The sequence below is a fragment of the Manis javanica genome, chromosome 8, assembly GCF_040802235.1.
Source record: "Manis javanica isolate MJ-LG chromosome 8, MJ_LKY, whole genome shotgun sequence".
NCBI lineage: Eukaryota > Metazoa > Chordata > Mammalia > Pholidota > Manidae > Manis > Manis javanica.
Window position 1 is genome coordinate 53,988,921 of NC_133163.1, and position 26,700 is coordinate 54,015,620.

Sequence of the window (26,700 nt, forward strand, 5' to 3'; positions counted from 1 at the left end):
GAGACTTTAGCTGCTATCTTAGATGTGTGTTCTATTTCTCTCTTGATTAATGGTAATAGGGGATGTCATGTAGTGAGCAGACCTATGGGTCCATGTGGTATTGCAAGGACCACACCCTTTAAGGTGTTCAAGGCAGGAGGAACTGAAGTCTGCCATCAATCATGTGAGTGATCTAGAAGCAGATTCTTGAGCCTCAGTTTTGTGAGGTCCCTACAATCCCACTGACAGTGTCACCACTATGTTATGAGAGACTGTGACCCAGTGGCACCTAGCTAAATTGCTTCCAGATTCCTGACCCTCAGAAACTATGAGATGATGAATGTTTGTTGTTTTAAGGCACTGAGTTTTGGGGTAATTTGTTAAGTAATAATAGATAACTGACACTCCGCTTTTTCTTTTTGTAGACTGGCTTATCCATTGACTCATTGCTTTAAAAGAGATAGTTTACTTGCTGACCGTAATTGACTGACGGACTCTCTCGGTCCTAGTTTTAAATTTCTGGAGAACCTCATTGGTCCAGTTTGTGTGGGAGGCTCCATCCTGATTCTGTTTCTTTGACCCAAAAGATGTGGAACATGAAGTATGTAGAACTACCTTTTCCAGGCTGTTGATGAGTTATGTTCTTATAAAGAAAGTAGAAAATGATGGGCCTTTCTAGTACTGCTGCTTTGAGAAAAGGTGCCCCAGAACTGTTTTTGTATCTGGCAAAATGAGCTGGATTATTCACAAAGTGAATCCAGGGGCTAAAACATATTCAGAAAATTCACTAAAAGTGCCATAGGATTATAGTATTAACCATATGGTATGGTATTAGCAGTGATACACTAAAAATAGTTATACATACTAAATGAAAGTTAGTGCTGGTTGCAACTCACCAGTAATTAATGAAGCTATTGCCACAGTATTTTCACTAAGGTAGTTGAGCTGACAATACTTTTTTCAAGGTATAACAGCACAGGTGATAACTGGAGCTGTCTAGTGAGCACACTGAGTGCCTCCTTCAGGGAGAATCTTTCATCAGGAATGATTCAGAAGTCTGTTAGGAAGGAATTGGCTCATACCACTGTGATGGGAAAGGAGGACTGCTATGTATGCCTAGGGGCACTAGGAGTTATAGTTAACATTTTATGTTCCATTGGTGCTTTCTAGGTGCAAACGGCAGTGATTTTTTTCTTTAAAGCAGGTTGAACTCAACTGTATTACAGTAATAAAGGACTGTCTTGTTGAAAGTCCCTTTTTTCCTTTTCCATTTGATTAGTGTTACCCTGTAGTGCCCAGTGACCAGAATGTTCTAGAGGGGAATGTATATTGTCCCCTAAAAATAAAAAATACCCACATTGTGTTTTATCATCAGTAAAGTTAAGGTGAAAGAAGACTTGAGTATAATACTTAGAACAAAGAAGACTAAATATATCATAGTATCAATATGGTTTTGAATGAGAAATGTGTAAGGTAATATTCATGTGTAACAGGCTAACTAATTGGTTGTATAATTTTGATGCTGAAGCCTGTGTAATGAAGTTCAGTTACAGTTGAATTTGCATACCTGCCTCATGAACTCTGGGACACTGGGTCAGGCTGTAGTAGTCCCAGTTCCTCGAGGGCTCTTAGAATCTTGTGAGGTGGTTAGGGCAACTTGGATCTGAGGATTTGTCTCCAGAAGCTAGATTTATGACTCCTTAATGATGAAGGATTAAAATGAGGCTGCTCTAAATTGCTGGGAGGGTCCTGGGGAACAAATAAGTCACTATGAGGTAGGAAAAGGTTGAAAGAATGAGTCACTTTTCAAATACAGGAAGACTGATACTGTGACACATGTGGGGGACATAATCTGAATCAACCCCTGACCTGGCCTCCTGGGAAACTTGGTGTTAGTTCTGACACAGAATGTTTTGCAAAATTTGAAGAGCAGAGCTATCTTTTAGGGCCAAAAGAGCTGTAATCATATAAATCATCATCTATGACTAATTGAATGAAAGTCATCTTTTCTGGTGTTCATTTGAAGCTGAAGATATAATAAATGCCCAAAAAAGCAGCTGCCATTAACAGTTTCAAGCAAGGGTTGGCCAAGACAGCAGCAGCCTGAGCTTCATAGGATCGCATGCAGGGAGTGGGGGAGGGGATTACTCACTGATTGTGGCGGTATGATCCAATTCTTTTCCAAAAAGCTTTTTGGTCCATTCTGTCTGGGTGATGGAGGGAAAGATGAATAGGTGAGTTGAATGAAGAAAACAAAAACAAAAAAACAAAACTGGAACCACATGTTCTAATAAGAGTCATCCAAGCCTTTGAATTTGTGTCTCTGGGGGCTGACATGGTCTGGAGAAAGAATAGTTTGGCTTGCCCTGTGGAAAATTGCCCTTTTTCTAATTAGAAATTATGAATTATCATTCAAACCACTAAGATATCCTGTTTTAAGCGATGTCTGCAAGTGGAATTAGGTTGCTATGTTGGTGTCTAAGTTTGTAGTATTGGCATGAAGCAATAATAGAGGCAGCCAAAACATGGCTGGCTGTGTACAGGAGGCAGCTCTTGGATGTGCTAAGTCAGCCAGTTTTACGTGGCTGGGGCAGGTTGGCATTCACCACCCAATCAGTTGGATTCTTTTAAGTCTCCTTTCAGTGCATATGGGCTGTGTCATTTTGCAAACAGGGATAACAAAATTCTTATTTTTTCTCTTGCCATTATTACAAAAGGATTCCATTTTGGGGGAAAGGGTAGAGAGAAGATAGAATACACAGTCCACATTTCTGTTCTACAGATACCAATGCACTGCAATGTACTTATAAGTGAAGATTCTCTACTTCTCATCGCATTATACAACAAAATGCTAGGTGTATGTTAAGGCAAGGCATTTTGTTGAAACTAGAAAGAAAAAGAACACTCCAGCATAGTTCAGTTATAACAGTGGTTCATAGGTTTAAATCACTAGGGGACCTTTAAAATGTCTGGTCATCCATGCCAGTTAATTCAGAATCCAAGTATCAGTATTTATTAAGGCTCTTCAGGTGATTTCAATGTGAAGTCTAGGTTAAGATTACTGGATTAAAATCTTAATGTTCCTAAGAACTACAAATATGAAACTCAGAAATATGTATATAAAGCCATCCTTCCTATGTCATATTTCTAACCCCTGAGGTAAAAGCAACTTGTTATTGTGGCTTATAGTTTAGTCTAAGTCTGTCTATCTGTCATTTATGTATGAATCTGACTATTTATCTAGCTGTCTGTCCATCTATCTCATCCATACATCCATCCATTCTGAAACAGAAGGTTGTGTCTATTCTGTGGAGAATCTAATGTGAAAGGGTGCCTCAGGTGTAAGAAATTTAATAGGCAATTAGTCATTAAAGATTTTTAGGCAGCAAAGAGACATGATTGAACTTGGCTTGAAAATCATGTGTTATCAGTGTTGATAGTGGTTTTCCTGATGAGACAGTGGACCACATCAGGCCAGAAAGAGGTCATTTTGCAGTAGTAAGGTGAGAAGGAGGTTAATTTTTAAGATTTTGATGACGAAAATGGATAGGAGACTAATATGAGAGAACACTTTAAAAATGATGGTATTTGCCTGACTGAAAAACTAGAAGGATCCTTAAAAAATCTGTCAGAACAAATATTGGGGAACCACTTGCGACTTTCTTCTGTTGAATGAAAAGGTCCTTTTCAGGACCAGACTAATTCCCTGCATTTCCCTTTTCCTGCTTTCTGTACACTCGGACATTATGTCCAGTTTCCTTTCTGTTTTTGCTGCCGCTATTCAGTTTTCATCCTTTGGATTTTCCAAGACTGATCTGGAGTGGGACGCAGGCCTTTGTTCCTTACTGCGCTGGAAGGCAAGCACCCAGGCCCTTGATACTTTTAACATTTTACCGCTAATCATTATAGTCTTTTTTCACTTACAAGAACTGGGGCATCATTCTTTGCACTGTTTCCACTCAGCTCAATATCAGTTTCCAAAGCACTTATGTATTGCCACAGTAATGCTCTGTGACAATCATCCTAAACTCAGTGACTAAAGCAATACATTTACTTAGTTTTCAGGTGAATGAGTGGTTCTTTTGGTCTTGGCTGGGGTACTTTATATATTGACAGACCATAATTGGGATCACTTGCATATTTGGGTGTCAGACAGCCTGTTGTCTAGTCTAGAAAGGCCTTCGTTGGGACAGCTGGGGCTCTGTTCTGTGCCTCGTCACCCAGCAGGCTAGCCGGGGCATATTCTTGTGGCAAAGGCAAAGGAGTAAAAGAACAAGTAAAAAGGTGAAAGTGCTTTTTCAGGTTCTGTGGTTAACATCCCAAAGGCTAAAGCAAATCACATGGCTGAGATCAGAAACTAGAGGAGGGACACAGCACCCTGCTCAGAGTGGGAGGCCATAAAAAAGTTACAGGGCCAAGGCAGTGTACAACAAGGGGAAGAATTGATGCACTCAGTCCTCCACAGTCTTTTTTTTTAATTCCCTCCAATTCTTAATAAATGGGGTATCAGCCTTCACCCCTGTTCACACTCAGAGTACCAGAGGAAGCAGTCCAAGAGGAGATTCTTTAAATTCTTTTGTCTTTATTCCTAGATTGCTGTTTTAGCCCAAATTTCTAATTCCTTAATAGCAACAACAAAGCTAATAATAGTAATAATAGTAATAAAAATTTTTTCCATGTAACACACACCACTCAGCTTTCTTTACTGGCATTATGGTATTATTTATTTCTCATAACTGTTCATTTAGGAATTCTTATCCCTAAGTAACAACTGAGGAACTGAAGTTGCACAAAGTCAATATTTAAAAACTTGTACAAAATCAACATTTCAGTTTTTTTATTATTGAAGTAATGTTTTATTATACAAAATATGAACTGGCAAAGAAATAACAGACAACCACTCAACATTTTGATGAATGAATTTCTTTATTATATATTTTGAGAACAGAAAACAAGGAATAAACATTTTAATAACTGAGATGTGGGAAATTAGCTTTATTGGTAATACTGACTTTTTATGAACAACACACATCTGCATTAATAGGTTGTGTTTATGTGCAGCTGAAATCATTGATACTCATCTCTGCCCCAAACTACAACCCACCTCCCTCTCCCAACTACACAAGATTTATCTGTTGACTTTATTTTCACTTTATTTTCTTATGCTGATAAAAATTTTTCTAAAATTATGATGATATACAGAACTTAGCAGTGTGCATAAACAATATAGCAGAGAGAATTACAATTAGAAAATCATGCATTTTTTTTCCTGTGTCTTCTTGCAGGAAGCATACAAGGTGGGAAAGGTAAGTTTTATTCACTTGCAGAAGCATGGAAAATGTAAGCACAAGAAAATGACCCATCGTATTCCCACACATTTCAACTCAGAGCATCTATCAAAATAAGAAGGAAGATTGGAATTCATGTAAAAAGGTTTCTATGACTGCCATTCCCCAGATTTTTTTCTAGTATTGCATTAGGTCTTGATGAAATTTAGTTCAAATGTACAGTGAAGACCAATAGAAATTCTCTGAGAATTAGCCTGATGATGATGACATCATAAGGAGAGCAGTGTGCCACTGAAATGAATGTTTGACATTATTAAATTTTATCACTTTTAAAAGCCAAATTAATTATTTTTATTTTAACCATTTTTTGAAGGAAACCTAATACAAATGTGCTATTTTTCTGGTTCTTGAACTGAGCATACTAAATATTTTATTCATTTTGTGATGGCTAGGTCCCAGGTTACCATTATGAATAATTTTTGTTTTATATGTTAATACAGTATTTACTGTATTAATACAGAGGTTAGTGAGTTATGTATGTCTGTTTGATTAATTATTTTAGATTTTAAAATAAGTTCTGATAATTCTCTTGCCTTGCCTGTATTGTCTCTTCCTTACGCTAGGCTGTTTCAATTTGACAATTCCCTTTCCTTGATGCTTTTAATCTATTTTTTTTTCCTGTATAAATTTCAGTATAAATCAGTTAAACATTTAAAATCAGTAGATTAAGTTGTATACTAAATTATAATTCAGTCTCCTTTTGCCCAAGAGCCTGAGCCCACACCTCTGAAAATATAATAAATGGGATTTAATTGTTCACTTGAAATGTGTTTTGAATGCCAATATCGTATTTCATTGACCCTAAGATGTCAATTATAATATATACCACTGTTATATGGTCTAGTAAAAAAGAAAAAATGTTGCATATTATAAGATGCATCCCCAATTTAGAGATGTTAAAATGTGTATTAATATAAGGCTTGGAGGAAATGAAGTATGATATGTGAGTGAGAGAATGTTCTGGGTGATGAGAATACATCAGTGATCAAAGCAGATAATATCCCTACTTTAACAGAGCCTCTGTTGTAATGAGGGTGCTGGACAATTATATCAGGTGATCATTAGTGCTCTGAAGGAGAAGCACAGCTAGAAAGAGGGAAGGAAAGTAACATGTGGAAATGCAGGTGTTCTTTTTATGTAGAATAGTCAGGGAAGACATCACTGATGAGGGGATATTTGAGAAGAGACCAGAAGAAGGAAAGGAGTGAACCGTCAACTAAAAGATAAACCCAGGTAGTGGGGACAGTGAGTGCAAAGGCTCCGACATGGGAATATGTTTGGGTGTTGGGGAAGAGCAAGTAGGCCAGCATGGCTGCAGTGGAAGAAAGGAGGGAGAGAGTAGTCGGAGATGACATCAAAGGCATGGTGAGCTCCAAATTAGGTTGGGACTTGTAGGTGTAGCAGTAAGAGCTTTCGATTTCAGTCTGTGATAGATAGCAAGCTATACAAGGATTTTTAGTGGAGAAGTGACATGATCTGATTGCATTTTAATGTAAGTGTTGTGGCTGTTTTGTGGAGAACTGTTAAGGGACAAGGGAGTGTACACAGGAAGATCAGTTAGGAGACTCTTAGAACTTTCTAGATAAGAGCATTGATAGATTTACTAAACTGATGGACAGTGACTGCACTGGGGTATGGGTAGGGACTTGATAATATTGGTAAATGTAGTAACCACATTGTTTTTTCATGTGAAACCTTCGTAAGAGTGTATATCAATAATACCTTAATAAAAAATTAAAAAAAAAAGAGCAATTATAGAGGTGGTGAGAGGTGGTTGGATTCAGGAAATATTTTGAAGACTAATCTTATAGAATTTGCTGATTGATTCAGTAAGATATGAGAAAAAGAGGGGAGTCAGAAGAGTCAAAATGGGACTCCAAGGTTTTTATCCCAGAAAGAAATAGAGTTGATATTTATTGAGATTGGGGAAAACTGAGGGACGAGGAACAGGATGGAGGAAAAAGAATGGAAGTCATTGGTTAAGTCTGAAATGCCTTAGTTCTGAAGTAGAAAAGTTGAAGATAGGCAGTTGGATACGTCAGCAGAGAGGCCCAGACCAGAATAATAAATTTGGGAGTCAAGAAAAAGAGTAAAGGGACGTGTCAATTGTTGCTCATAGAGTGAGTAAAGTAGGGCCTAAGAATTGATGTTGGATTTGTGAGACAGAACAGATTGGAGTGGATTCAGGAAAGAATGAGAGGGTAAGAAGTGGAAGCAAGTTTTTCAAGGGTTTGTTGTAAAGGGGAGCAGAAAAACAGGGTGATTACTACTCCTTCATGTAAGTTCAAAACATTTACAATTACTTTTGATATTGTCCAGTTGGAAGGCATAGCAATAACATATTTGGGCTGCAGGGAACATTGATTCTCTGATATATCTCAAAAGGCTTGGCTAAGAAATGAAGTAGACCGATATATATTTTCCTTTTAAAATAAACGCATGCGTTCTTTATAATTTGCATTGCTTTTTGAACATTTAGACTAGCACTGAAGGTGAAAGGACAAAATTAGAAAATGTAGGGTCCAAAAGGGTCAATTACCTTGTACAAGAGAAATCTCCACATTAGTTTAAATGGGATAGGTTTGTTAATAGGTACCTAGGCAGGTAATAACTAACTTGGCTTCAGATACTATTGCACATATTGATACTTTAGACATTACCTGTTTCAAAGTACAGCTGAGTGGGGGTAAAATTGCAATATTTCCAGAAACTCTCACCTGGCTTTAGTACATCTTCATATAACGGGTGTTTCCAGGGGATGGAGAGAAGTAGTCCATCTCTATATCAATAGGTAATTACAAGGGGAGCGAGGGCTTATTTGTACTAGAGAGGTTGGGTGGGGGTCTCTTCTTCTGCAGCCCGTTGGTGAGAGATACAAGGGAGCAGAAGTGGATGACTGCTAGTAAGAAATAAACTTTATTTCTCCCTTGACTGAGATTTGCCTGGGATTTTACCCCCTGAGTTACACTGGGGATTCAACAAAAACTCAGAACAGCCTAATACAGGAGGTTCCCATGTGAAATTCATGCTAGGAATTCAAGTATCTATTGTACTAGAATGGGTGGCTATCATTTTTTAGAAATAAGTATTTGAAGGTTGAAAAATTGTGCTTCAGTAACCTGCAACATCCAGAAGGCATAAATATGGTTCCATTAATATGCAGTTGCAGATTTTTACTGACTGGATAACCTCCACCATTGACTTTAAGGCAGAATGACACCCCACTCCCTAGAGTTTCTTCAGACTGTTTTCTTCTCTGTGGGTCTCAAGGTGGAGGCTGCCCTCACTTCTCGCCGCGCTTCACGCCACCCACTCCGCTCTGGATGCTGTGACGCTCTGCTGCGACTCCGGGCTGCTTTGCTTTCTCTTTTTTTCTGTATATGGGCAGGCTCAAAGAGCTGTTTTGAGTTAGTCATAGTTGCCACTTTGCTTTAAACTTTAGGTTCTGTTTTGAATCTTGTTCATCATGACAGATACCTTCTTTATTTGGAATGATTTCTTTCTTAGGGACTCTGCTTTCTCCTGGGCAATTTACCTTCTTCTTGTCACTTTTGTTTGCCAGACATGCCATTATATCTGAACTCTAATCTTGGTCATATTTGAGTTGTCTTTGAAGCTCTTCATCCCTCATGTAAATCAGTAGATGTGAAGAGATACCACAGACTGTGACCCAACTCCACATGCTGGGTGGGCCCATATCTCATCTGTTTCCAGGCTAACAGGAAACCTTTTAGAGCACACATGGGTTCTAGAGAAGGGGAGAAATGCTGTGGGTATGAGGGCTCAGTGTTTTCTCCCCTTTACCCAAGCTATTGTAGCTCAAATCATTGGACAAGTGGAAATAGAAGTGTAGTTCAGAATCTCTGAACTACCATAAAAACCTCTTTTAGGGGCTTAAATTAATGGTGGTTATTGCTGGGATCTGGAAAAAAAAATCACTGTGTGTGTGTGTGTGTGTGTGTGTGTGTGTGTGTGTGTGTGTGTGTCTGCCTGCTAGTCTGGATAAAGCTTTTTAGTTGCTTTTTCCTTTATTGAGTGGAGGAGATGCATTAAAAAATAAATCCTCTGACTGATTTTTCTCTTGGAATTTTGGAAGTTCAGATGGGTAGGGAATGTGTTGGAGTTTTGCTTAGAATTGCTATTAAAAAGCCTTTGTGTATAGATGATGATGCTACTGACATATATTGCTGGCAAACTAAGTGTTTAGTGGTGGTGTTCTTCCCAGCATCAGGGATGAGTCTGAGCTGAGACATCCCGCTACTCTCCAGGTCCCCATTTGTGAAATGGTTGGTTGCTTATGGGGAGGAAGTCAATGGCTGGGAACCATTTTCTCTGTGCAATGTTAAGTGCTCCTTGTGGACACTGCTGCCAGAGGGATGACGAAAACCTGGCCAGTTATTGTTCATCTCAAGCAGCTTCTAATGTGCTTTCCTACTAAGGGGAAGTCAAAAAAGAAAAAGAGGCTGCAGCAGGCTGACACCAGTGCCTTCCTCTCTTTGGCCAGTCCCCAGCTGCTGGTCTTGTTTCTGTGGATGTGGTGTCCATGTGGGAAGCACAATCCATGTACTTAGGGTAGCTGCTCATAAACCAGCAGAGGCAGCAGGCAGGTGAAACACTAAAACTTTGCACTATAAAATATTTAAAGAAAGCTGTGAATTTAGTTTTCTTTTGATTAGTTATCCAGATCTGTACTTCAGTAGCTTTGCTGAAGGGTCAGTATCAAACCAGAAATACCCCCAGAGATCAGTTAAGTACTTTGCAGTATTTACTTAGTATTTTAAAGATGAAAAACACTTTGGAACATTGGGCACTCCAAAAGCACAAAACCTATTTATGGACCCTGAGGGCATTTCACTTTTAAGACAGCAAAGCTGCTAGGAAACTGAAGAAGTCTTTCATTTTTATGGCACTGATAAATTAGGGGATGATTCAGCTTCATTGAGGTCTTTTAACTCTTTCTGTCCTGCCTTCTGAAGTGTGACATATAACATCTAGAGAAAATACTTCCATTTATTACAGTGCCTTCCAACACATTTTATTTAGAATGTTTTAACAAAGGAAACAACCAAATGTGTTTTGCTATGATACAGGGCTTGAAAAAGAAACAAAAGAACTGTGTTAGATTTGCCCCTTATTCGGAATTGGAAAACCTGGGTTCTGGTGCTGACTCTGGTGGTTGCATAACCTCAGGTAGCTGTGTGCAGTGGGCATGTTACTTAATTTTGCTAAAGCATGTGCTTTCTCATGTGTAACAAGGAGAATTGATCATGCCTACCTCACTGGGCTGTGTGAGAATTATGAGTACAGATACAGCACTTAGTACAAGTCTTGAATATTGCAAGTGTCCAACAATATTAAATATTACTAGATCTGAAAAGAAAGCATTTGGTTTTAACTCCATTTTCTTTATTGTAAAAGGTTCACAAAAATATATGTCATATATGGTTATTATAAGGTTTAAGTGAATGTGATATGTATGAGTAATTTATATTTTAAATGCCATATAAATGTAAGGTATATCTTATCATAATGGATTTTGAGAAGACAGGTAAATAAGAGAAAATAAAAAAATTAAGACAGCAGAAAGGTTGGGAGCAAACCTGTGGAGTGGTTTGTACATTATTGGAAGGGAAAGAACAGAATTAAGACTTCATCCCAAACCAAATCAAACCAGTTCCAAATCCCAAATCCAAACTAAAGCAAAACATATGAGCAAAGTAAAACAACGACAACAAAATAATACTCAGTCCACTAATATGCTAGGAGCACACTGAGTTGTTCCTTTGAATCTGAGGAATGTATTCATTGTAGCTTTCTTCTCGGGAACCTGATGGTCAGTGCTTCTGGTTCTGAGATATTTATGAAAACAATGTCGTGAATATAGAGTAAAGCCAGCTATTGGGGAATAGCATGCAAACCTTCCTGTTTTAGCCCCAGACCCCCCTCTCTGGCCCAACCTGGCTTCTTTTGACCCAGGTAGGCTCCAAGGGTACTTCTGTTCTCCTTCCCTTGTCCAGAGATACCACCACCAAATCCAGCACTTTGAATACTGGGAGTAGGGAGATGGGCTTCTGTCTACTTCTTACTATGCCAGAACACAGGCAACAGTATTTTAATAGTTTTTCTGATGATATATTTGTGGTAATAAACAGGATATTTAAAAATTAGAAAGAGCAAAAATGGAAAAGTTACAAAGTTTATAACAGTGTGATGAAGGAAAGGGCTCAGCTCGGTGTCGCAGGGAAGTCAGTTACAGTGAGACGAGAGACCAAAGCCAAGAAAGCAAAGTAAGTTTTAATGCACTCTGCACAGAGTAACAGAGCGGGCCTGCCTAAGGTAAGACAGGCCCGGATGCTCCTTCTGAGGCTCCTTCTGTGTGGTTTTGGCAGGGCAGAGAGGTCCTTGACTGATGACTGTCAGCTCTCTAGGCTTGTTTTGATTGGTGAAATGGGGACAGGGGCTGTGCTGTGCCTGTGCCTCTGATGTTTGTTATCTGGGGGGACCCTGGACATTTCCTGAGTCCCTCTTGGACCCTGTGGCTACATCTGATTCACTCTCGGTCATTTCTGGATTTCTGGCTCTATTTGATCAACTCCCTGAGTCATCTTTGGGGGGCCCTTTCTCCTTTTCATCCTGCTCATTTCTGACTTTCTGCCTAACAACAGTATTAGTAGTTCCACTAATAAGAGTTGTGCTGCCATTTCTATTATATTGTAACGTTGGAAGGGAACGTGAGAGTTTAAATTGAGTCAGGCTTGCTGAAGAAAGAAAGAGAAAGCAAATATTCTCTCTATGCTAATTCCCTAGTATATAAGACCTCACGTGTATGCATACATATATGTGAGTCTTTTCTCCACCCTGCATGGTTGGGCAGATGTCACTTTGGTCTCTCTTGAAATCATTTTTCCATTCCTTTGGTCACACACACAAATCTGTGAAGAACCCTACAAAAGAATGTACAAATAGAGAAGTTCATGTGAACGGGTGTGGAGTACACTCTCAAGGATGTAGGGGTACTGTTTTTCAGAATCAACGAGGATGTGAATGATGAATTAATCATTATGAATTAGACTAGGCTCACAGATAAGGACTCAAATAACTCAAACTGATGCAAGTCAGATATTTAATAACATATAAAACATGGTTCACAATGGTAGTTACACAGTATTTATTCAGGCTCCTGATTTTTACTGCTAGAAGATAAAGGCTTGGAAAGGCTTAGAGTAGAAGTTTCTGGACTAATTCTTATGGTCTTTAAATGACATTCTTTCTTGAATATAATGATGCTTTAAGATAGATGCTGTTTCTTATATTTGTGGATGTTGGTGAGCCTGACAAATGAGTCACTTATCTAGGTGCCCATCATAGTATACGAATTGACATTCCAGAAATCCTATGAGCTCTATAACAGCCTTCTGTTCTTCAAAATGCCAGGAGACTCTGTGGGAGCTTCAGAGAACCAAGCATGAGGGTGAAAGAGATATCTGATGCTGAAATTAAAAGATTAATATTTGGGATGATGTTCTCCTTTACTAATCCTCAACATCCTGATCCCCGAGTTCCCAGGGAGGCCAAATGCATAACTTATGGGATTGGGCACTATTCTACAAGACAAGGGTGGAAAAGAAGTATTTATAGACTGAGAATAGAGTCACAGGAGGAGGACTGGAATGAGTGGCAGGAACAGTGCCCCTTTATTTTCCTCTGTGTATTGTTAGCAACAAGTTGTCAATGGGAACTTTCAAGTCACATTAGTTTGAAAAAGAACAAATTAGACAAAAAGATCTAGTGCTAGATATAAATTAATAGCTGTTTCTGTGAGTCACAAGTATTCCTCTCTTAGAAGGAGGGTTGTATATGACTTTTTTAAACCAGAATTTGAAGTTTGGCATTTGTGTCTCCCAATTCTCAGATCATTTATTATAACTTCTCTTTTTTTGAGATGTTAGAATAATGCTGTGAAGGATAGTGATAATGCAGATGCTTTTCTAAGCCTCTAGGGACTGGGCAGAGTTTGGAGTGATTTAGGGGCAACCAGACAATGCTTCATTACCCAGGAAACTGACCCTTCTTCTATCTGCTGTAAATGAGATCTGAAAACTTTCTCTATCCTATTATCTTGTCAATTGCTAGCATCAGTTTCTAACAAGAGAGTTGAAATGCAATAGAGCTTTGTCTGGAAAAAAAATGTACTTAGGATGTAGTGGACTGTAACTTGGCTGCAAATCCAAATGGGTAATATTTAGCTTGCAATATGATTTTCTTTATGCAGATTAAAATATTTATATTTGTCAAAGAAGCCCATGTTTCTTTGTGTCAGTAGTTTTCAAGTGGAAAACATTTGAGAATTACAAGATGGACCCAAAAGGACTATCTCCTGCATACCTATGTATGAACACTGACCTTTACAGAGTGAAAGTTGAATATGAATGTAAGAAAATTCAAGGAACTTTTTTCTATGAAAATTAACCTTATCTTGTCACTTGCATCCATTGGTATACTGTTCTGTTTCAAAGCTTATGCTGTCACAGTTCTCTGGATCACAAAATTCACTCATGCATTCAAGAAGCATTCCCCCCCCCTTTTTTTGGAAGGGTAGGTGAGTGTGTGGCATAGTTCTATTTAGAAGAAAAGAAAAGAAAAAGGATTGCATGTACATTTCTCATAAACTGATCTAGTTAGCCTTTTGGTTGCAAAGAACCCAGCCTGAATAAAACTAGGGTCCATTGTAGGGTTATGCATGGATTAGAACTGGTAGTGAAAGGTGAAGTGGAACTAAAATAGCTCTGATTTCCAGCTTCTTTCTCCATCTTTCTCAGGATCTCTCCAATGACACCTCTGGTGTCTGTGACATTCTTTTTCTACCAATTTCTTCTGCTTATTTCGAACTTAAATTCCATTATAATTTAGGCTGACACGGCGCCTGCTGTATAGTCATTATCCTTTCAAACTGCAGCCAAAAGACTCCTTTCACCTTCAAAACTCACTCTGCATTGCTCAGTCTTCTTGTGTTTCTGCATTCTGATGAGAGGAAGGCTCTTATTGTCCCAGCTTACTTTTGTATTGCGTATCATGCTGTAAGTCATAGTCTATTCAGTAGATGGTATGGTAAATTGCAAAAAGAGCCACACTTCCTGTAACAACATACTTGTAATGTGATTTTGTAGCTCTTCCCTTCAAGAGACAGAGTCTATTTCTCTATCCTTGAATCTGGGCTGGTTTGTGACTTTGGCCAGTAGAGTCATGTATGCTTGGTCTTTTGGAGGCCTTAAGCATTTCCTCTATTTCTCTTGGATATCTGCCATATGACTGCCTTTGCTAAAGCTTACTGCAAATACATGAGTAAGCCCAGCTGAGATCAACCAAGTCTGGCCCAGATCAACCAGTCTATACCAGCACAAATTGGTGCCCTATTCAATCATGAGATAAATGACTTGTTTTAAGCCACAAAGTTTTAGTGTAGTTTGCAACACAGCAAAAGGTAACTAATAAAAATATATTCCTTTTGGTCTAATCAGCCATGCTAGGTAGCGTGCTGGCACTATGGTATAAAACATGGTGGCTTGCCTCTTTCTCAGTAGCTGTGGGAAAGGCAGTCTTATTTAGAAAGGATGTAGGCTTTCATTTATTCAAAAAATACTATTGAGTGCCTATAATGTGCCTACATACTATGTGAGGCAATTGAAATCAAGGGTGATAAAAAATATACAGAGTCCCTGCTGTCAGGGACTTAATAGTGTTGAATAAATGGAACTTTCACTTGGTAGGGGAGACAGACATTAATCACATAATCACTCTGAAGGATATTTAATTACAAAGTGAGATAGGGCTCTAAAGTGGAGACACACATTTTTATGCGAGCAACAGCAAAGACTTAGACTGGGTCTTAAAGGCTTATTGAGGAAATGATGCTTGAGCTAAGATCCAAAAAAGGGTAGGACTTATTATTGAACAGAGTAGGGAGAGTGGCTTGTGGGTGAAATGAAGACATTTTCAGGGTGCAGATGTCCCATGATGAAAGCTAATATGATCAGTTTGCAGAGTTGTAAGGGGTCAGTGAGAGTGTGCCTGGGAAACAGAGAGAGGGGGACTGTGAAGAAATGTGGGTGGAGAGATGTGCAGCAGCTTGAACATGGTGGGTCTCTTAGACTATGTTATAGATTTCGGAAACACGGAAAGCTATTGAAGTGGCTGGAGGGAGAGGGGAAGAAGGACATATGATCAGTTTTGTGTTTTGGAAAGATCATGCAGTACGCAGTTGAGAAATGATTGAATTGAATTCATACTGAGTGAATGCGCGAGAAGCACTAGTAGGCTCTGATGTTATTGCCATGGTGAGAGATGATGTTAGCTGGGACTAGAAAAGTAGCTGGGAGAGGACAGATTTGAGAGATACCAAGGAGATAAGACTAATAGGGTAAGACTAAGATGTTTCAGAGATAAGACCACAGAGGTTGGATATGAAGGTTGAGGAACAGGGAGTTGTTCAGAGAGATTTCTGGCTTTCACAAGCTGATGGATGAGAGTGCCACTCACTGAGGTTAGGAACACTGGAAGAATGAGTAATAAAGAAGGGTGAAGTCCTGGGACTTACAGACATGTTGAGTTTGAAGTGCATTGAGATCTCCAAATGGAAATGCTGACCAGGGGGATGGATATATGGGTTAGAGGAGAAATCAGGGATAGAGAGATTAATTTGCCAAATATTGGAAGTTGAGTTGGCAATTGAAATTGTGGACATGGAGAGAATTTGGGGCAGATGTTGTATATGGTAGTCCATAGGCCAAAACTGAACCGCTAATATAATTTGCCAGTTTAACATGGCATTAAAAATAAAATTGAGTGAGTATGTAAAAATCAGAATATTTCACAGGAATATTTGAACTTCCAACTTCTTTGGAAATCTGAATCTCTGACAGCATTGGGTTCTCATTCCAACATGGCAAGAACTAACTAGAGCTGGGTTGCAGTCTCTTTTTAAATAGATCATGAGCTTGGTAGCTTGACAACTTTCTACCTGACCCATTTTCTTCATTTATGTTCCCTGCTTAATTGCTACAGTCCTTGTGTAAACCTCTAAATCCAATGAGTGTGTCTCTTTTGCTCTCTTGGCCATATTTGAAGCAGTTGGTTACTCTTCTTTTCTGAAAACTCTTTTCATATCACTTCCAAGTTTTCTTCCTACTTCTGTGGCTCTTTTTTCTCAACTTCCTTGGCAAATTTATCATCCTCTTTTGCGCCATTGATATTGGAGTTTCTTCAGGCTCAGTACTGTAGACAAACCCTAGTGGTCAAGCAGGGAACAAAAATGAAGAAAATGAGTCAAGTGGAAATGTGTCAGACTAGAGAGCTCATGATCCGTCTAGTGGGTAACTACTACCCAGCTCCAGCCAATTTTTGCCATGCTGGAATGAGAACCCAGTGTTGTCAGAGGTTCTAATAATTCTTTTCTTTGAGTCCCAGAGCCCAGCTGGTTGCAGAATTGATGCTCTGGAAATGTGCATAGTGAGTGTTAAGGATGGTAATTAAAATGTATGAGAGAAGGTCAGATCAGGAGTACCTGGTGAGTTATTCATTTTCATCTTCTCTTATACTTTTACCTACTCTCCTTCCCTGCCTCCACTTTTTGGTGTGTATGAAAAACAACATATTCTGTACAATCAATAAGATCTTAAATTAATACAGCATATTTAGGGAAATGTTAAAAGATTTTTTTAGTTGACACATCCTTTACATTACTTTCCAAGGTTTTAAAACTGTGCTTGGAAAGTAAACAATGAAAATTGAAAAATCCCATGCTAGTTCAATGAAAGTATAAGCATAGATGAAGTAACCACTGTGTTTCATAGAAAATATTTAAAATCCTTTGTGTATTAAGGGGAAGTGGTTCATATCTTTTATTTTGTGTCCAACAGGATACTAAAGTTGTGATGTCTGCTTCTTCATCACCTATGCACAGCTGTCATGAAACTCTCTTGACGTTTTCTTTTAGCCAACTGCAGTTTCACATATTGATTTCTTAGCATTTTGTAGTTGGCACATCTTGACATGAACCACAGATGTTATTTTGAATTTTTTGGTGCCTTTTGGTAGATCTTTAAATCAATTACTACTAAAATGATGAGAAATTTAGAGTTTTCAACCACAGACACTATTCTCAGAACTTCAATTTGACAGCATATGAGATTGGAAAATAGATGAATTGAATTGAACCCAAATTTCCTGACTCCTAAATCAGGTTTCTTTCCAGAGAACTGTTCTGCTTAATAGATGATAATTTACTTTGATCCCCACAAGTTAAGAGAATTGGAGATGTAACATGAGCACTTTACCTCAGATTAAATGCTAATATGCGATGAGAAGGAGGGATGAGGTAGTTATGGTGGGGGTGGTGTAGTGGGGAGAGAAGAATCAGGCATGATTGAAAGGATTGTGGATGTTTACACTTTAACCCCAAATTACATATGGGCCCATGTCCATTTTAATTTTTCTTCTATTAAATTTTTTTCGTGTTCTTTCTCTGTTCTTTTCCATTTCCCTTCTTCCCTCTGTAGTCTTATTATTTATAAAACTAAAGCATTTTTGTTTGTTGAATTTACTGGATTAATGCCTCACGTGAATTACAATTAAACAGCAAATGCCTGAGTATCTGTATTTCCTTTTTCAAAAGGTAAACATACCTCTCTTTTTTAAAAAGTGTGCAGTTCAGTGGTTTATGTATTTTCAGAGTTGTATAACCATTACCACTAATTCTAGAACATTTTCATTACCTTAAAAAAAAAAACTGATATGATCCAGCAATTTCATTTGTGGATATATACCCCGAAGAATTAAAAGCAGGGCCTTGAAGAAATATTTGTACATTCCTGTTCATAGCATCATTATTCACAATAACCAAAAGGTGGAAGCAACCCCTGTGTTCATCAAAGGATGAATGGCTAAACTAAAGGTGGTTTACACATACAGTGGAATAGTATTCAGTCTTAAAAAAGAAAATAAATTCTGACACATGCTATTACATGGATGGACCTTGTGGGCATTGTGCTAAATGAAATAAGCCAGTCACAAAAAGATAAAAACTGTATAATTTCACTTACATGAAGTACTTAGAGTAGTTAAATTCATAAAGACAGAAAGTAGAATGGTGGTTATCAGGAGCTGGGGGGAAGGTGAAAAAGGTGAGTTAATGTTTAATGGGTACAGAGTTTTAGTTTTTTCAGATGAAAAGTGTTCTGGAGATGGATGGGGGTGATGGTTACGTAACAATGTGAATATGCCTAATGCCATTGCGCTGTACACTTAAAAATGGTTAAATGATAAATTTCTTATGTGTATTTTGCCACAACTTAAATAAGAAACTCTGTCTGTACCCATTAGCAGTCATTCCCTATTCTTCCCTCCTCCAGACCTTGGTAACCCCTAATCTACTTTCTATCTGTACCGGTTTGCCTCTTCAGGACATTTAATATAAATTACATGATATGTGGCCTTTTATGTTTTGCTTCTCTCACTAGAGAATTATGCTTTTTATTCATTCATCTTCTAATCTGAATCAATACTCATTATTTTTTTATGACAGTGATATTCTGTTGTAAGATTATACCACATTTTGTTTTATCCATTCATCAGCTGATGGACATTTGGCTTTTTTCCACTTTTTGCTTTTGGGAATAATGCTACTGTGAACATCTGCATACAAATCTTTGTGTGGACATATGTTTTCATTTGTTCTGTGTAAACACCAAGGAATAGAATTATTGGGTCATATGGTAATTTTGTGTTTAACATTTTGAGGAACCATCAAACTGTTTTCCAAAGTAGCTATACCATTTAACATTCCCACTAGCAGTGTATGAATATTCCAGTTTTTATACATCCTCATTGATACTTGTTATAGTCAGTCTTTTTAATTATAGCCATCCTAGTGTGTGTGAAGTGGTATCTCATTGTGGGTTTGATTTGCATTTCCCTAATGACTAACAACATTGAACATATTTTCACATTTTTATGGGCCATTTACATATCTTTTTGGAGAAATATTCAAATCTTTTGCCTATTTTAGTATTATTTGTCTTTTTCTTATTGAGTTGTAGGAGTTCTTCATATATTCTGTAATAAGACTTTAATCAGATTATGACTTGCAAATATTTTATCTCATTCTGTGGGCTGTCTTTTTCACTTTCTTAATGGTAACTTCTGATGTAAAAAAAGTTTTTAATTTTGATTAAGTGCAATTTGTCTATTTTTTGTCACTTGTCATGTCTGAGAAACCATTGCCTAACCCAAGGTCACAAAGTTTTACTCCAGTGTTTTCTTCTAAGAGTTTTATAATTTTGGCTCAGACATTTAGGTCTGCAATTCATTTTGAATAAAGGGTTCATTCATTCATTCATTCATTCATTCATTCATTTGCATGTGCATATCCAGTTGTTCCAACATCATGTGTCATAGTGACTATCCTTTTCCCACTGAATTTTCTTGGCACCTTTGTTAACAATCAATTGACCATCAAAGTAAGGGTTTATTTCTGAGTTCTTTATTCTATTACATTCACCTATATGTCTGTCCTTAATCCGGTACTACACTTTCTTGGCTACTCTAGTTGTGTACTAAGTTTTGAAATTAGTAAGTGTTAGTGCTCCAACTTTGTTGTTCTTTTTCAAGATTGCTTATATTGGGTCCTTTGTATTTCCACATGAATTTTTGGATCACCTCATCAATTTCTGCATATAAACTCACATGGATTTTGATAGGGACTGCGCTGAATCTGTAGATCAATTTGGGGTATATTGCTATTTTAACAATATGCTTCTCCTGCACCATGAGCATGGGCTATTTTTCAATTTGTTTAGACTTTAATTTCAATGATATTTTGTGCTTTTCAGTGTACAAGTCTTACACTTCTTTGGTTGAATTTATTAGTAAGCATTTTGTTCTTTTTGATGCCATTAAGAATGGACTTGTTTTCTTAGTTCCACTTTCAGACCATTCATTGCTAATGGATAGAAAAATAATTGTTTTTTGTATGTTTCTCTTGTATCCTGTGAACTTGCTGAACTCATTTATTAGTTCTAGTAGTTTTTGTTGTTTTTTAGTGCATTCATTAGAATTTTCTTTGTACAAGATCATGTTGTCTTTGAATAAAGAGAGTTTTACTTCTTTTCTAATCAGATGCCTTTTCTTTCTTTTGTTTACCTAATTGCCCTGGCTTGGAATTCTAGTACAATGTTGAATAGAAGCAGTGATAGTAGACTTACTATGAAGCAAAGTTAATCTACAATCAGGAAGTATTTAATATGAATGGCACCGGGAAGCATAGTACAGTGGTTAAGACAAAGAACCTTGGTGTTAGAGAGTCCTAGATTCAAATCACAGTGCTTTCATTTACATTCTTTGTAACTTTTGGCAAGATACATAATCCCTATAAACATTAGGTATCACATATATAATATGAGAATTACAATATCTAACTCAGTTATAAGGGTTAAGTAAACTAATGCATATAAAGTGTTTAGCAGAATGCTTAATGTTACTCTTAGAAACATTAGATAAATGTAAAAAATGACTAATACAACTATGTAACTTCAGGATACTATTAACACTGTATCTTTCTATATTTTCCTGAATTATCTCCTTTTTAACCCTGTCCTGGGGCATTCTGTTTACCTGTTTAGATCATTATTAATATTCTTCTTTTAGTCACCTATTCTCCACTCTGCTGTAGCGATAAGTGAATTAAATAGTAAAGTGGCTAATGCTGGAAGCTTTGTATGTATTTCTATTTAATTTTGCCATTGAAGGATGAGGATATTAAATATTGCATACTTTCCTGTTTACACCTTTCACATTGCAGATATTGTATTTTAAGGGGAGCTAAAGATTATTTAATATTTCACTTCTTCCTTACATGATCTTCATAGGCAATTTTATTTAGTAACATGATTGCAAGTGCCATCTATTTGCCAAGGGCTTTGCAGTTTTCACTCCTAACGTGCACCCTACACCCTCCTGGCCCTCCATTTCTTTCCTCTGAGCTTGCAATTTCCTCCTGAATACCCTGATGTTTTCTCAACCAATGTTACTACATTCTTTCTCCCCTCAAAATGTACTTCATTTCTAATAATCATGGAATGGCATCCTTATTTCAGAGATAGTTAATATATTTGGCCATTTAAATCAGAAAACTTGGTATCATTCTCTTCCTCACCAGGTATGCGCATTTACTCACTAACTCACAGTTACTTTACTTTGAAGTCTACACCTTACATTTATTTTGAATTTGTCCTTACCTCTCCTTCTTTGCCTAAGCAACAGCTGTTTTTAGTCAAGTCTTTACTGGGGTTAATTCAATAGTCTTCTAATCAGACTATGTCTAGTTTTTTCTCATACAATCCATTCTTCATGCCAGCCACAATACTTGTTTTTCTAAAGCATGTCTCATAATGTGGCTTCCCTGCTATAAATATCAAGTGGCCTCCTATCACCTGGAGAAAGCCCAAATCTTCTCTAGACTTCTTAGAAGGCCACACAAAATCAGTGCCAGATCTGCTCTTCTAACTTTTTTTCTGCCACGCTGTACAGTCTTACCTTTGCCATTATTTTTAGGAGAAATAGGGATGACATGTTGGATAGTTTGTCATGCATTTCACTTGAATTCCTTGTTATTCTCTGAATATGCCATAATTTTTTGTGCCTCTATGTGTAGCACATTATTTCTTCTACTTGGAGTCTTGGAGTCTTTCTAGTTTTATGTATAGAGATGTTTCTGACCCTATGCATCCAAGACCTTGACTCTATTCATATCTCTTATATCATCAGAATAACTTAACTATTCTTTTTTAGTATGCCTGTCTTTCCCCTAAACCAGGACTTAGCCTTATTTCTCTGTTTCTTTAGACTCTACAATGTGGTGCCTGAAACATTGACATATTAATAAATATTTGTTGAAGAATGAATCAATGAATGAACATAAAACACAGGGGTGACCTAGCAATTTATATCTGCTGATTACATCGTGATAATACTTGGTATGGTTTTAAGTGAAATGTGACTGGGGGTTTAAGCTTCAGAAGACTTTTACATGTATTCGTGTGATATTTGATATGTTAATCTTATGGAAATGGCTTAATTACAAATGCTATTTCAAAGGGCTTAATTTCCAATCGTAAGGTCATTGCAAAGGATAAAGTTGATGAGATTGTGCTGAATAATAATGTGCAAGTCACATTTCTCTGGATCATCAAGCTGTGAATTACAATAAAGGAAAGAAAGATTTGATGTGGGTTTGAGACTGCTTATTGGTAGTGTGAGCTCCAGTAGCAATTGGATGCTGTGGGTTAAGTTTTTCAAGCATTTCATAGTTTAAGGTTGCTCATGTTGATTATTATTTTCCTTTAGAACACAGGAAATATTAAGTGTACTTCAAATTGTTGATACCAAAATTAGGTATCAACATAAATCCTGTTTCTCTTTGATATTATTAAGTGATGTTGCAAAGGTGAAGCATGCTTTACAGATGTGGTAGTTGCTTTAGGTGGAACATGGAAGACCACTTTATACCCAGGTTTAGCTCATAGTCCATGCTGACAATGAAGATTAAATCATAAGGTAATAACTGGGTGGTAATGTGTTGGGAATGATCAGTTTTTGGTGAAGTACACCAGAAAAGATATGCTATCTTTTATAAAAGATATCAGTAATATCCCAGCAGAAAGGAAAAACAAATTTGGCACAAATTTAAGAAATAGCAGTGAAAAGTACATTGATTTCTCTTGCATATAGAAATGGTCTTAACACAGCTGATTTCAGAAATTTACAGAAAGTATATGCCCTTAAATTATATGAAGTATTTCAGATTCTGCATACTTTAATTCAAATAATATTTTCCCTCTCCTTTTTGATGAGGAGGATAAGAAACTTAGTAGTGGATATTAGTGATCCTGGAAATTTATAAAGAAATTCCATATAGTGATGTGAAAAGAGAGCTGAAGTAAAGCTCAGAAGATAGAGACTCTAGTCCTGACTCTCACTGCGACTGACTTTCTAACTCTGGGCAAGTCTCTTAATTTCTGAGTTTTCCCCTCCACGTGAAATGGGGATGATCAGAATGTGGTCCCTCTCTCTTTCCCTCCCTCAGAGTTCTGTTGGGATCAAATAAGAGAATGTGAATTAATATTCTCCTTTCCTATATCTTTTCTCGATAATGATTAGTAGGCCCAACAAAGAGGTCAGTAGTGACAACCAATGCCTTCAGGGTTTGTAGAGGAAAAAGTGAATTTGAATAATTACGTTAATAGTACATGATAAAGAAAATAAGGAAGAAAGCAGGGAGAAAATGAATGGGGTCCTCCTGAAAAGTTCAATGCTATGAAATGAAAAACAATTTTTTTCCCTGGCTGTATGAGCTATTGTGTCTTTGATGTATAAGTACCATTTTTGAAATAGTCTGTTTTCCTCAGACTTTAATCTGATTAAAGATTTTAATCTTTAAATGATAAGATTTCTTAAAGAAACCACAGACTTACAAGTAGGAATCAATTTCATTATAATTTCATTGATTTGGGAACTATGAATGAACAGCTAGAGCAGAATATGAGAAATGGAGAAGAAAAATTGACAGTACCCTTAAAGAGTCAACAATGTGAAATCTCTCTTCTTCCTTAAACTCAAAATTTTGTGTTATAAAGCACTATATCATAGAACATTAATGACCAATGTTAAGTTTTTGCATCTCCTAAGTCATTAGCGAGGGGACAAGCTAAATTTCAATAGGATAAATACAATGGGGAATTGTCAAATGGAAAATAATATTAATTTAGTAAAATGGGTAAGAATCAAAACTCACCTTTTTTTTGAAAATGTGTTAGTGACATTTTCAAATGAATGAATACTCTTAGAATGAATGCTCTTAGCTTGTTTAGTCTTTTCTCTCCTCGTTAGAAGAACTAAGGCATGCTTTCTGTGGAAAGGCATATGAGAGTAATAACTATGTTTAGTTTTGGGAAATTATGAAACTGGGTGACACCGAGTTAGACAGACACTGATATCTATTCATTATCAATGAACAGGATTGTTTGTTTTTCACTAAGTACTTCTGTTTATCAGTGTCTAGTTGAGCATTACTACGAAGGGAAATAGTTTTATACTACAAAGGGAGAGCCATGGATCTCTGATTGCTTTTGTGAATGTGGAGGATCATAGACAGATTTGGCTCTGCTCCTTGACACTTTAGTTTCTAATTTTCTCCATGGTAGCATTTGAATTGGTTTCTCTTTGGATTTTTTTAATAATACTCTTATTTCATATTCTAGAGGGAATTAAATAAGGATATTATAAGCCTCAGTGATTCACCAAGAGACAAGATCTTTAAAGGGAGGGAGAAAGAGGGTCAGGGAGAAAGGATGGCTTTTCATCTTATGACCCCAAGATTGTGAAGGGTGGAGTTCCATAGCCATCTGGCAACCAGGCTGCCTTGCTTTGCCCAGCACCAAAAGCCAGAGAGTGGAGGGTGAACGAGGCCACCCATGTACATCTTGGAATATTTTGATGATTCATTCATTTTCTTCCTATTTTTCTTTTTGGTTTTCCTTGTACCCAATGTGTTATTGGAAAATGTGATTTAAGAAAATGGAAGTGATTTCCGGGATTTGTTGTAGGAATGGTATATGCGTTGAAAAACTGTGCTGTTTTGCAAGTCATATCTAAAATAGTGGTTAAATTAACATTTTTCTTTTTAAATGAGAGAGTCTTATTTTGGATTCAAAGAACACATTTTCTATATAGGGATAGATATCTTAAAAAATAGAGCTCAACAATAGTTTAGCTATTCCTCATCCACTCAAAACTTGATCCTACTTTAGAAAATACTTGAAGTAAACAGCTTTCCCCTTTCTTTTAAAAACATTTAGCACTAAATTATTCCTAATAACATTTCAGAAAATATAGAAAAAATAGATCCTTTAATAATTCACTTTTAAAATAATTGAAAATAACTGTTACTTATAATAATAAGGATATTTGTGTATTCTGTATATTATTCATTAAAAATATCCTCCTATCAATGAAGACCCAAGAATTTAGGTTTTCAGGAATCTGTATTTAAAAGCTATTTAATAAAATGTGCATTGGCTCTCTCTCTCTCTTATTTACAAATGTCCTATTTTCTCTTGTTTTGACCCCAATTTTTTAAAACTGTATTTGCTGACTCACAGAAGATGAGCATCTATGCATAATAAATTTCCTCAGAGTTTCTTTATAAATAGGAGATCTAAGACTGTAACATGGGGATGTAGGGTCCTGTGCTAGATGCCTGTAAACAGTCAGTGTGCTATATATTACATGGCAAGCAGTGAAGCTTATTTTTGCCACTCCAGAAGCCAGGTATAGGACTGATGGGAGAGATTTTTGTTGATTTGAAGTATGGGATAAGTGTTTAATAAATAGAATTGTCGAATAGTGGAATGGATTGCCTTGGAAAATAATAAATTTCTGAATATTCAAAGTGTCAGTTAGAAACTGATTAATCACATGTTCAAATATGTAACAAATAGAGAGTAGGACTAGCAGGCCTCTAACATCCATGGACTCCAATATTATATAATTTTTATAGTGAAAACAAAACAAGAAGATGGTAATTGGAAGAGCATATTAGATTTTCTTTGAATTTATATTATTTCCTAATAAGACAATCTTTATTACTCTCTCAAGCATGTGGTTAACTGCTTCTGTTTTTTTTTTTGAATTTTCCATGCTGTATTACTATCTCCATGGCTAACTTATATTATGATTGGGAATTTTTCTTCCCCTTTATCACCCTCACTCTCTGCACCAACCCACTCTAGGCCCTTCCCTATGGTAATCACTGGTCACTTCTCAGTGTCTATGAGTCTACTTCTGTTTTGTTCATTCTGTTTTGCTTTGTTTTAGATTCCACAAAGAAGTGAAATCATGCGGTATTTGTCTTTCTCTGCCTGGCTTTTATCACTGAGCATAATATCCTCTAGGTCCATCCATGTTCTTGCAAATGGGAAGATTTCTTTTCTTTTTATGTCTGAATAATATCCCATTGTGTATATGTACCACATCTTCTTTATCCATTCATCTATTGATGGACCCTTAGGTTGTTTCCATATCTTGGATGTTGTAAATAATGAAGTGATAAACATGAGGTGCATATATCTTTTCAAATCAGGGATTTTGTTTTCTTCAGTTAAATTTCTAGAAGTGGAATCACTGGATCGAATGGTATGTCTATTTTTAGTTTTTTGAGGAACCTCCATACTGCTTTCCACAGAGGTAACATCAATTGACATTCCCACTAACAGTGTAGGAGGGTTCCCATTTCTCCACATCCTTGCCAACACTTGGTTAACTG

General features: G+C 37.0%; 1 long non-coding RNA gene across 1 annotated transcript in view; it reads left to right on the forward strand.

The window, feature by feature from the left end:
* The first annotated feature begins 5,263 nt into the window (after positions 1 to 5,263).
* Positions 5,264 to 26,700, forward strand: part of LOC140843262 (uncharacterized) — an 82,878-nt gene continuing 61,441 nt past the window's right edge. Inside the window, exon 1 of the long non-coding RNA XR_012120874.1 lies at positions 5,264 to 5,285. This is a non-coding gene — a long non-coding RNA (uncharacterized lncRNA). The remainder of the gene's footprint in view (positions 5,286 to 26,700) is intronic.